Raw genomic sequence first — 13,717 nt, 5'->3', positions numbered from 1 at the left:
AGACACACACACAGGCGCTCCATGCTCGCAAAAGAGAGAGAGAGCCAGCGGACGAGCGAAAGAGGGAGGACTGGACGCATAAAGTAGAGAAGGCTTGTTTTTGTTTTCAGTTCTGTTTACAGTGATCGGTTCGTAGCCTGCATTGTTGCAATGTTACTTTTCTTGGTGGTTTATTAAATTACGGATTTTTCAGATGTTCATTTTTTCCCCTGTGCTTAAAACTCATTAAAAAAGAGTGTTTTTAACGAGCGGTTCCTAGCACTATAGCGTGAACTATTGCAGTGTTAGTTTTCTCTGTTGTTCAAGGTTTTCTCAGTGTTTTTCAATGTTTTTACATTTACTTTACTATTACGCTGTGCATTCTGTGGTATAATTAACTATATTTGTGCTTAAAAATTAAAAACAAAATATATATATACATACAGTTCGTACGGTATGGAACGGATTAATTGTATTTACATACAATCCTGTGGGGAGGAAATTGCTTCGGTTCACGACCAGAGTTTTGGAACGAATTATGGTCGTGAACCGAGGTTCCACGGTACTTCTCAATCAACACCCTTCATGCTGTGGCTCATCAACTTTATCCCTCATTATCTGCTACAGTTCTGCACATTTCTTTTTTCTTAAAAATCATTACTAGTACACTTCTTTTCCACTCCTCGGGCATCCTCTCACTTTTCAAGATTGCAGCCAGTCAGAGGGGATGCACAAACCAGTGTGTTTCTTTGTGGCGGTCCCAAGCCCCGATAAATAGGGAGGGTTACTTCAGGGAGGGCATTCGGTGTAAAATGTTGCCAGATCAATAAGCGAACAACAATACAGATTGGTATATCAATTGCTATTAGTGCTATTAATACTACTGCTGTTATTTAATAGACTTAAGGCTATATAACTGAAACCGTGCAACTTTTACTTTTTTCTTTTCAGCGCGAAAATAATCTTAACCTTTTTTCCTGCAATGTTATTTAATCCTCCTGTTTTTGTATTTATTTATCCATTGATTTGCGTCTTTAAATTTTATATTGCCTTTTAAAAATGATGTCAGAATATTTACTTTAGCAATAAGTTGCTCAGTTTGTACATTATGAACTTAGGTCAATGACTAGTTCAGCTTTATTTAAATGAAGTCGCTTTGAGATGTGTCTGTTCGTAAATCGTTTCGCGATTGCTTGAATGGCGTCATACAAAATGAAAACCGATAAGTTATTTCAAGGTCTCACCTTGCAGGTCTCCTACTGTTTTCTTCTTCTACTGTTTTCTTGTCTAAATCAACCTGCGTAAAAATAAACCCGCATTCGCCTCCTGACTGAGCGCACACACTCACAGTCTCACGCACACGCAATGCGCGCTCACGGAGGCACGCGGAAATGCGCGGGAGAGCGAGGCAATCGGGCTTGCAGTATCTGCACACTGGAAGCTCGCAGTAGCGACGCAGCTGTCCCAGACAGTGGGGGTGCTTGTGTCTTCAAGGCGAACTTGTCGAGGACAGCTTCAAAAGGTGAGCCCGAAAAGTCATCTCCTCGTCCGTGTGGCAGCACACGCGCAATAATTTAAAGGGTTACACCGTTGGCTTTGATGCTGATGCCGGTTGGCGAGTGTCTTTCGAGGCGCGTGCCCATTCGGGTCCCTTTGACACCCGTCTCAGTGGGCTGTGGCTCTTTTCGTCTCGTTTTGCAGCCCTTCTCTGTGTGTGTTATTGTTGTTTTTTTCTTCCCTCTTTCTCTGTTGTATAAATTGTCTTACTGAAGTTTTCCCTCTTTCGGCTCTTTTAAAAGTCTCAAGGAAATTAACTTTTAACAACCATCCAGACTCTCGAAAAAGTGTGTGCATGTGTGTTCTTTAAGATCGCAAACAAAGCGGCGCATCACCAACGAAACTTAAGCATTCAAGCGCCACCTTGTTTCGTGGACGGATGTGCAGCAGGAGTTTTAAAGGAGCGAGATCTGGCAGTTCGACCGGGGACCGTCGCCTGTGCCCGTGAGAAAGGAGCACGACAACAGGTGCACCCGGGGTTGGGGGGAAAGAGTTTTACGGTGCCGCGTTTACTTATGTTGTTTTGGGGCAAAAGTAAAACTTCCGTTTACCTGCGGCGGTACTCAACTATGAACTCTTAGACCTTCGTTCAGTGAACGTGAATGGGTTTTTCTTGGTGAGAAGAACAAACGGCGTTTCGCAAAGCAGCTACCATCTAGACGCTTTTACTTTTGGAGCAGAACAGTAAAAATAGTGGTATAAATAAAATTCATTTTTATAATTGAGCCAAAGGCAGCCAAAGCGAATAGTCAGGGTCACACAGTGAATCAGAAGCTTGTATTGCATTGGCAACCGAAGGTTGTATTCAGTTGGCAGTCTAACATAATGAGGCCACACTGCCTTAAAGTAACTGGGAATTATTTTATTATTCTTTTTAACAAGTAACTCCGTTAGCTTCTTTTCTCTAAACCCCCGATTTCTGTACAAACGTATAGAACCAGTCTACTGCAGGCCACGCTTGGCACTGACACTTTAAGCGTGTGCGGTGGAGTTCCTTTCAGTTCTATTTATCTGTGAATTGCATTTTTGAGTGAGTACAGGCGCAAAGCGCTTATGCAAATTTACATCTACAAATTATCAATAAAGTGCAAATCCATATTGTAGTCCATGTGTACGCTGGTGGGATCACGGAAAATCAACGAAGAGTAACCGTATAATATATCACTTATAATATGTATGTTATAGGTTATTTTTTGTAAAACATAATTGTGCACTTCATAGCTGATGTTTAGTAATAATAAGTGAATAAATATTTTTCATATTTAACAACATTTAAATTAATTTTAAGCAATAATTAATTGATATTAATTATTTAATTAATACATTAATTTAAGCATTTTAACAGTCTTCCATTTGCGCGTTTGTGATAGCATTTTATTTTGATTGCAAAACATAAAATAAGCACTGTTCAGAGGATAAGTATAAAGTTGTTGACAGTACTGTGTAAAAAGTAATAGCACTTTCCCATGAGAACAATTATATCAAGTGGCACACAAAAAAGCTGCCTGCAAACCATGGAGTACACCCCAAATAAACTTTGTGACACACTTAACTATTGTGTTAATCACCATTTTGCATTATGAGGCTTTTTTTTCATATAATCTGAAATGACAGCAACAACCTCTGGCTTTGGACAGAAAGGTTGCTGAATTGTGCATTTTCAGGGACACTGGATATTGTTTCACAAATCCTTCGCTTACCATCTTGAAGGAACCTGTGTGAACATACAGCTCCATACTCTAAATATGCTGTTGCAGCACATGCACATACAGATTACAAGGACTAACTAAACTAAATATCCACAGGAACTTCCCACTTGCTTCACCTGAATATGTTTGCCACTGTTCTTACCAAACGAGGGTCTACTTTTTAGTACACCATCCTGTATTTGCTAAATATTGTAGTGTTTAGCAGTGCAAATGTTGAGGTCTGGGACGGGTCACTTTCTATGAGAAGAGTACTTCTTCTTCCTTGTACTCTCGTAGATTCTCCTCCCTTGTTCCAAAAATATGCAAATGAGGCTGACCTGACAGTTATGAATTGGTCTGGTCGGGGTCAGCCTGCTCCATAATGAAAAGATGTTGTGCTTTCTGCCTTGTATCATCGATGCCGGTGGAATAGGCTTTGACTTCCAATGACCCTACATTGAAAGTGGAAGAGCCAGAAAGGGGTTGGATACTCATGCTGTTGTCTAGTTATCATGTCTGTTTTATTGTTCACAATATAACACACAAAACAGAAGAGTTGAAAAGCAAACTTTAAATAATCAAGATTTATTTGTTTTTACTGTGTCTTTAATGTGTCTGATGTATAGCCTTTTGCCATTTGTGTTTGTGAATCCTGATATTGGTTTTGGTACCCAACAGCCTTTGCCTGGAAGTCAACAGACCAAGTTATCACGCAGTTATCAAGTTTTTTGTTTAATAGTTAGTAATCAATTAAAGAGAAGAATAAACTTTTCCCATGACCCTGTGTTCGGATTCAGTGGGTTGGAAAATGGATGGATGGATAAACTTTTATCTTTTCATTTTTTTAATACTAAAAAGCAATTATACTGTAAGTGATGTACAGAACAGTAGGATAATTTTAGGATGAATTCATAAGAGTACTTTACATATTTGGGCAGCATAATGGTGCTGCTGCCACACAGTAAGGAAACCAGGTTCATGTTCTGGATCCTCCCAGCGTGGAGTTTGGATGTTCTCCCTGTGTCTGCATGGGTTGTCTCCAGGTGCTCTGGCTGTCCAAAGACATGCAGGTTAGGTGGACTGGCATTATTAAACTACCCCGATTGTGTGCATGGGGTGTGTGCGTTCACCCTGCGATGGACTGCTGCCCTGTTCAAGGATTGTTCCTGCCTTTGTACCCTATGGATGTTTGGGTTGGCTAAAGACCCTGCGACCCTGTGCAGGATTAGGTGGGCTTAGAAAATGCTACGGTGTGGTACATTAAATTTCCACTTATGCGGCATACTGTAAATGGAGCCAGTTACTGTGTATGCAACTGAGTTTAAAAAAATTAAGGGAGTTTAAAACAGTTCTGGAAGAAAATGCTTTTTGCAATTCCAGTTGTGAACTGTGCAAAGCATTCATGTAGACTTGGATTCCTGTCACTTGAACCAATATAGAGTAAATATGGATGGCCACATTAAATTGTATTTTACAGTGTAGGTCTTCACTGCAGTGTTCCTGTGTTGAAGCACTTCAGTTGTAAGAAGTGGTGAAAAATGTTAATCTCCTGCAGCTATGCAGTTAATGTTTTGAAGTTGTTGGCAGGCTGCCTCCCTGGAGATGGGCCAGGTTAACAGGGTGGTTTCACTCTCTTTTATGTGCTTAATTTAAAATGAAGTTGTCCAACTACTAAGGTTCATGTAATAAAAGTGCCCTTTATAATTTTTTTTTATACATATTGTATGTTTTTAAATACAAAACATGCACACAAATATGCCACTGCAGTTACATGGCACTGTGTTCTACATTACTCGATTTCATGGAAAACCTTCAGGAACCTTTATTTCAGCATTACTCTTTGTATGAAATTCAGATTATTGTAGTAAAGGCACAAGATATTACATTTTGAAATTGTCTTTCTTGAAGGACTCAGTCCTCCCTAAAGTTTTTTTTTTTTTTTTTTAAGTGCAGAATAGCATCTCAGATTACTTTGTTAGATACTTTAAAAAATATTGCATATTTTTAAAATTGTTTCTATTATTAAGATTTCAGGTTAATTGGGAAGGAGTCATGGTGAAGCAAATGAATAAGAAAAGTTTTGTTTCTTCACAGTGTCGGGCAAAATGTGGAGAGTAATAATAAGGCCAAGATATTTTTGCAGCATCTTTTGATTCTTGTATAGTGAGGAGGTACTTTCTTTTTTTTTCTTTTCTTTTTTTTTGTCCCTCTGAACTCAGATTGACATTTTCTCCTAATTTTGTATTTGGCTTTCATTTCATGGTATTCAGGGTGTAGCCATGTGTTTGTTTAATAAACAAACAACGACAGCACTTTTGTGGCTATTTAGAATTTACTTGTAAATTGCTACTAGCTGTTACTTTCCCAGTGGCAGTGAATTAATGTGCAGTTTCTTAAAGGCAGTCTCTGCTTTTGGAGCTCTGTGTGTGATTGATTGCTCTTTTCAGCCTTGTTACTTCCTACAAGTGTATGTGTATATATATATATATATATATATATATATATATATATATATATATATATATATATATATACTGTATATATACTGTATATATATATATATACTGTATATATATATTTACTATCCTGATCAAGCGGTCTATTCTGCTGTGTGGAGCTGTATACAGAAACTTTGTTTTTCACAACAGCTTTATTTTCCTGATAGTAGAAAAAAACAAACAATTTGGAAAGCATAGAGAAAACACTTAACTAATTTATATTTGACTATGTTGCTGTCAGAGAATCTTACTACTGTGAGACATATTGTTGTTCTCTGAGATAGTGAAGTCAATTGGGCCTCCTTAGACTGGAAACAGAGTGAGATGAACTTATATCTTACTTTTATAAACTCCATGGTCACCGCAAAAGCAATTAGTTTGAGAACTTCAGGTAGGAAAGGATTAAGGTATACTGAATTACAATGCACAGATGATTAAGCGTGGGAAGTCAACCACACTTTTTACATTTTAGTTGTCAGTTGTTGAGTTTTTTTTATATATATATATATATATATATATATATATATATATATATAGATATATATATAGATATATATATATATATATATATATAGATATAGATATATATAGATTAGATATAGATATATATAGATTAGATATAGATATATATATATATATATATATATATATATATAGATATAGAGATAGATATAGATATAGAGATAGATATACTTTGTTTTTGTTTTTTAAGGTTATCTCCTTATTTCAACTCTTACATTTTTATTGTGGATTGCCAAAGATGTTTCAAATGTGTTAGGAAACCTCACACTGACATGGTGAGAACTTGCAGACTGTTCACAGACAGTGAAACAGCAAGGAATTTAAAACCAGGATACTGAATCTATTAGGCAGTGGCACTACCTGTATTACTTTGTTGTAATTAGTAAATCGATCTTCTGTATAAAGCTGAATGTGTGTGTCTCCACTATGCAATTCCCCACTGTTGAAGCTATCTCTGTCAAATTTTGTGCAGATTTCCAATTTGTATAGGAGGATACCGCAGGCTATGTTTTTTCCAAAGTTTTTTTTTTTTTTTTTTTACCATTTACTAGAGAGGTGCCTCGGATGTTTTTAAGGACTTGGCACAGGTATGCAAACTTACCCTCATTCAGTTTAGTCAGTGAGATTTTGGTTTGAAACCAACATTTTCTTCCCTGAGAATACTGCTTATTGACTGATGTGACCACACCTTAAATTTATTCCAGCCATGTGCAGTACTGGATATTTCTGCTAGTGTTTTATGTAATGCTCTTCATATAGTGACCCATTGCTATGGTTAAGAATTAATCAACAGGCAGATCTTTGTGTTGAACATATGTTGCTCTTTGCTAATATTAAAAAGGCAGTTACCTTAAAGTATAGCTAGTTACGTAACATTGTGGCTCTTAAATCTTGATGTGAAACGCACAGACAGACCGGCCCAAGCTGCTCCCTAATTATTTATTCATGATGATGTGGAAGAGATGCTCTGAGGTTTTTCACAACAAAAGTGGACATTACAATGATGTTTATGGGTTGCTTATTTAAAACTCTTGGCCTCTTTTGCAAGAAAGCAGGAGTCGGCTTCTACACACTTTTAGTCTACCATGTTCTCCTGAAGGAGTACTTTATTGGGCAGTTAGAAAGTATTTTTTTTCTTTGTCTGATATTTTAAAAATAAAATAGGAATTCACCTCTATGATTACCCATGTCCACCACTATTACATCTATTAATAAAGAAACAGTGCTCAGCTTTGTTGTTAAGTGGGATTGTTCATGGCTAACTTTTTACTTATCAACTATTGCATTGCTTTACCTGTTTTGTTCAGTTGCAGATTCCTCATGCCCAAACCATTGTTCCTGTACCTTGCTGGAAAGATTCAGAACAAAGTTGTATAACTCAACATACTTCCTCATTTGAAATGTCTTCCTGGAGATCTGGTGACTGGTAAAAGATAAAATCAAATATATATTCAAGGGCTTGTAGATGAGCATTATTATGGAAAAAAATCCATGGTAATAAAGGGTGTGGCCTGTAGAGGCATTTGTGAACAGCCCCTGAACATGGTAAATGAAAAAGGTGGTTTAGTAATAAAAACTAACCATCAGGGGAATGTAATACGGAAGTAGTAACAAAAATACAAAATGCTAATAGAAAAAAGCAATCTAGATATTTCTGAATCTTTTTTATGGAATAATTGGATCCCTTACTAACCTTGGGGGAGTTCCTGACCTACATAACAACACCACAATACTCCTTTCTAATGTAACTTTCTCTGTAACCACTGTAATGGGACAGCCAGATTAATTACCTGGCTGGTATGTCCCCATAACGGAAGGAGTGGGGGAAGGCGCTTGCATGGGGCAATACCTCCCCTGGGACGACAGAGGGCAGCCCCCTGGCTTGCTGTAGTGCCATGAGTTTGGAGGCATGTTAACCTTTCTGGGGCTGTGGCCCCTGCCAAGAGGTGCATGGGAGAATGGCTGAGCCCTCTTCTTCAGGGCTGCCGCCACACCCGGAAGTGCGGTTGGAAGGAAATTGTGGAACACCTGAAGCACATCTGGGTACTCTATAAAAAAGGGCCTCCTCACTCCATTCAGAGAGCCAGAGTCAGGAGGAAGTGGATGAAGCTTGCCAGGAATGGAGGTGGAAGAACAGAGAGAAACAGAGAAGTGCTATATGCTTATTTATTGTGCTTGGTGCTTTGTACTGTGCTGTATAAGATGGGAAACAAGGGAAAAGTGTTTCCCACTCTTAATAAAGCCTGTGCTGTGCTGGGACTTGTGCCTCTGTCTGTTGTGTCAAGTGTTTGGGGAGGGTGTGTGCCCTCTGGTGTCCACACCACACTGGATTCTTTCCTCCCCACCAGGAAAGCCCCTTTGCCAGCATTCCACTTCAGCTTAATGCTTATCATACTAGTGAGGGGAAAAGATTTTTTTTAAAGTTCCCTCTTTGGCAATCGTAATATTTCTAGTATAAGAAATGCCCTAGAGAATTCTTGGAGTGTTTCAGCCATTTCACCACCTATTGGTTCAAGGTGTCCCTTCAATCTTGCATTTACAGGGACAGGCAACCCTGCGTATATAGATACATTGGGGTTCCTTTCTTTATTTATCAAATGTATGCTTTTTCTGGGAAATGGCACAAAAATTGACATTGTAGTTCCAACTATGCCCAGTTTTGCAAAAGATAGAGTAAGTTGATGTTATGTATAGAAAACATGTTCCCCTTCAGTCTTCTTTTGGGTTCTTGGCAAATAAGTATATTGTAATCCCTCCTCCTCGCGGGGGGTTGCGTTCCAGAGCCACCCGCGAAATAAGAAAATCCGCGAAGTAGAAACCATATGTTTATATGGTTATTTTTATATTGTCATGCTTGGGTCACAGATTTGCGCAGAAACACAGGAGGTTGTAGAGAGACAGGAACGTTATTCAAACACTGCAAACAAACATTTGTCTCTTTTTCAAAAGTTTAAACTGTGCTCCATGACAAGACAGAGATGACAGTTCCGTCTCACAATTAAAAGAATGCAAACATATCTTCCTCTTCAAAGGAGTGCGTGTCAGGATCACAGAATGTTCACATAGATAGAGAAAACAATCTCTAGCAAACAAATCAATAGGGCTGTTTGGCTTTTAAGTATGCGAAGCACGACCACAAAGCTGTTGAAGGCGGCAGCTCACACCCCCTCCGTCAGGAGCAGGGAGAGAGAGAGAGAGACAGAGTTTGTTTTTCAGTCAAAAATCAATACGTGCCCTTCGAGCTTTTAAGTATGCGAACCACTGTGCAGCATGTCGTTTCAGGAAGCAGCTGCACAAAAGATAGCAACGTGAAGATAATCTTTCAGCATTTTTTAGACGAGCGTCCGTATCGTCTAGGTGTGCGAACAGCCCCCCCTGCTCAATCCCCATACGTCAGGATCAGAGAAAGTCAGCGCAAGAGTGAGAGAAAAGTAAGCAATCTAGCTTCTCAGCCATCTGCCAATAGTGTCCCTTGTATGAAATCAACTGGCAAACCAACTGAGGAAGCATGTACCAGAAATTAAAAGACCCATTGTCCGCAGAAATCCGCGAACCAGCAAAAAATCCACGATATATATTTAAATATGCTTACATATAAAATCCGCGATGGAGTGAAGCCGCGAAAGGCGAAGCGCGATATAGTGAGGGATCACTGTAGACTCCAAAATTGATTTACAGAATGTGTATTGTGACACTAGGGGTCGCTGTTGCCTCATAAAACCCACAGACAACACGTCCAAACACCAGGTAAAAGTCCCAGTAATATTTAAATTTCTTTTATAATGTGCACTAAGCACCTCCACAATACACAATAATAATCAATAATCACAACAATAAATCCTCCTCTCCACCCAGCAGCTCCGTCAAACTTCCTCCCAACTCCGGCTCTCTTGCTGGGTTTCCCACAGTCCTTTAAATAGTCCTTGACCCAGAAGCGCTCCTGTCCTTCAGTCCACATGATCCAATAGCACTTCCGGGTCAAGATGAAAACTGTTATTTTTCTTCAGTCCGGAAGTACGTCCGTTCTTCCGTCCTGTGACTTGGGAGTACTTCCGGGCTATAGGGAACATATAAATCCCTATGTCTCCCTGCAGCGTCCCCTGGTGGCACCCACGGTATCCAGCAGGGTTGTGAAGCCGAACTCCATTGTCCATGATGCCCTGCGGGAATCTGTGGCACCTCCATGTTACAGGGAGGACTCCATCTATCGGCCTGGATGTATTGGTCAGGATAAGCTGCCGGCCATCTCTCACAGTATGTAATTACATGATATCAGTTAGCACAGAGCGAGAGTCAGGAACAGGGTGCCATTACAGGATAAACACACACACACACACCACATGCACACACTAGGAACAATTTTAGTATTCACAATCCACCTAACCTCCAAATCATTGGAGTGTGGGAGGAAACTCACACCGACACAGGCTGAATATGCAAACATCATGCAGGGAGGACCCTGGACATAAACGCTGGCTTACTAAATGCAAGGCAGCAGAGCTACCACTTCACCAACATCCAAAATATGCAAACATCAGAAACACAGTGACAGGGTTGGGATTTGAATCCTCGACTCTGAATCTGGGAAGTAAGGTCTGTGCCACCATTTTGTCTGGTTGGTTAACACAATATTTTTTCATTTATTTATTTTCTGTATTGGGACACAGTCATGTGAACATAAACCAACTTGCATTGGGCCACTATAGAGCTGGCAGTAAACCTAACATGTGTGTTTGGGATGAGAGAGGAAAACCAGAATATCCTCAGAGATACAGGAAGAATGTGAAAATTCTACACAGGTAGTGTCCACACTATAGCATGGACCATATAAGTCTTGGTTTTAGTAGTTTAGTAAAGACTCTGCTAAAAATTAAATGAAGTGACCTCTGGCAGGGACAGAAAATAAATGCATTCTTTTCACTTGTAGCCCTGCGGCTATTATATACAGTATGTGAATCCCAGCTGTTTTAGAAGGCATTGATATTCTTCATGTTAGATTTATTAAATAGCCATTAGCCTGACATGTTCTATGAATGAAGTTCTCAGAAGTAAACCCTATGGGGAATTCTACTAAAGAACAATATGTTAATAATCAATAAAATTACATTATAAGAAGTTCTTTTGACATTTTCTTCAGCAAATACAACAATACAATTTGTTGTTTTCCAGTTAAAGTGAAGCATTATACCATGTTCTTTCTTCCATTAACTTTCTGAAGTTATTCTTTTCACAGCAGGGCCACAGAGACATAATACCTGTTACAGTGAGAAAGGCTTAGTTAAGAAATGACAACAGACTATTTAAGCCATGTAAAGAAATCTGTTTGTTTGTGCTGAACTGTGTACCAGTCCACATTTTAGTTTTTAGCGTTTTGTTTAAAAATAAGATGAATGTGCCATCTTTCCTTTTGGCTTTAGGCATTTTTATACATACAATACTAACTTGTGCAACTCTTATACTTCAGGAGTCTTCGTGTTCAGTCCACTGTTGATGCAGGCTTTCATTTCAGCCAGTTTCCTTCTTTAATTGATGCCATTGTTTAATTTCCTTTTTCTGCTTTTTCTCTGTATTCGGAGAGATTTATATTTGAAATATTTGTATAGTATGCCATAGCTTTAAATGGTAAAATGTCTTTTTTCTTTATAATAAATAAGTATATATTCTGGCATAATTCTCATAGTTTTTCCTCACATGCAATTACCTGTATTTATAAAGACAGTGTCTATTAATCTTATGCATTTCCATATGTTAGGTTACTCAAAGGTTCACAACACCTCCATCCTAGTGATAATGAATAAATAATAAAGTAATACTGAAAAAGAATTTACTGTATATTAAGTGTCAGCATAGGTTTCTTAATAAATAAGCACAATTAACATAAGCATATTATTATTATTGTCGACATAATACCTGTACCTGTCATGAATCTAGGTTTTGTGTACTCTAAATCACATTTTGTCCATTTAAACTTTTTCTAGTTTATTTTTCTTGTCATTTAAATATTTTATCTTTGAGACAACTGTGCAGTTTAAGGGGCAAGTAAACATGTTAGTATGAGGACTTTTGTTCTTTTGACTGCTATATTGAGTTATGCTTCTGGTTTTGATGTTTATATTCCCCTGTTTGTTTTATCCTTGCCTTTTCTTACAGTGGTACAGTATTTTTGCTAATTCCCTCAGTCCTTTTTGTCCTCTGGTCATTTTCTTGCTCCATTTTCCATTTGATTTTTCAAAATTTCACACATATATGTTAACACTTTTTAGGATTGCTTTGTACTATGCTTGTAATTGCATTACAAATTACAGGTGGAGTATCCCTAATTTGAAAATCCAAAATCCAAAACTTTTTATGTGCCAGCTACTGCCATTTCTTTTTTTTAAATAGTATTTTACTGCTGAGCTGATTTGAACAACATATATACAGATTTCAAAAGGATTTTTTCATTTGATGTACAGATCCTGGTTTCATGTGAAGAAGTGAGTGCTATGAAGCAACATCATTAAATTCACTATCGTGAATGGGTCTCCCGTGAAGCACAGTGATGTGGGACAGATGCAGCAGTGCAGTTTCAATATGCTGTGCTTGAGGCACAGGATTGATGGCAGTTCAAATGTGCTGCATGCAATGATAACACCTACATGGCATGTCAAAAGTGCTGCACATTACTATTTTTATATTAAAAAAAATATGCATACTCAAAAAAAAGTAGTTTTAAAACCTGGTGTACGCACATTCCTATGCAGTTTACCTTTAGAAATCACAATCCTTTTGTAAATGTGCACACAAAACTCATATTGACATCGCAGATGACGATTTGTATGTTAATGGAATGTCACGGCTTACAGTTAACAAAAGCAGCTTCATTCTCACTTAGGTGCCCTTATTGCAATATGAGTGCAGTAATTTCCTTACATTATGTTAGGAAAGTCAGACACTGCTGAAAATTGCCTTGTTATGTTGTTAATTCTTTTAGGTTGGCAAAAATGTGTTATGTTTTATGTATGCACTCCCATACATTATGAAAACCAAATGTATCGCCTCACCGGTTGGTTAATGGCTTCCAGCACAATCAGAATGTTGGAGTGAAGATATTAGTGACCTGCCAGCCAGTTCTCTGAGAAGTGACAGTTGGCCGATATAAACTGACAAAAAACAAAAAAGGTCTGCAGTGTAAATACTTTGTGCAACATTGGCCTCCTTAAAAGGGAACACCAGTACAATAACAACATTTAATTATATAGCATGTTTTCATACAAGTGATGTAGCTCAAAGTGCTTTACAAGATGAAGAAAGTAAAATATAAAATAAGATTAGGCAATACTAAGTAAAAAAGAACAAAGTAAGGTCCGATGGCCAGGAGGACAGAAAAAAAAAAAAAATCTACAGGATTTCCAAGGCCACGGAACCACCCAGCCTCTCCACTGTGCATTCAACCTAACATAAATGATCTAAATCATCAGGATGATGATAGTC

General features: G+C 38.3%; 1 protein-coding gene across 1 annotated transcript in view; it reads left to right on the top strand.

Annotated features, from left to right (window-relative positions):
- Positions 1 to 1,347: 1,347 nt before the first annotated feature.
- Positions 1,348 to 13,717, top strand: part of vwa2 (von Willebrand factor A domain containing 2) — a 70,945-nt gene continuing 58,575 nt past the window's right edge. Inside the window, exon 1 of the mRNA XM_028795781.2 lies at positions 1,348 to 1,501. The gene's annotated coding sequence lies outside the window, so the exon portion shown is untranslated. The remainder of the gene's footprint in view (positions 1,502 to 13,717) is intronic.

Source organism: Erpetoichthys calabaricus, chromosome 2 (genome assembly GCF_900747795.2).
Source record: "Erpetoichthys calabaricus chromosome 2, fErpCal1.3, whole genome shotgun sequence".
Classification (NCBI taxonomy): Eukaryota; Metazoa; Chordata; class Cladistia; order Polypteriformes; family Polypteridae; genus Erpetoichthys; species Erpetoichthys calabaricus.
Note: the sequence above shows the minus strand (reverse complement) of the source record. Positions and strands in the feature narration are given on the sequence as shown.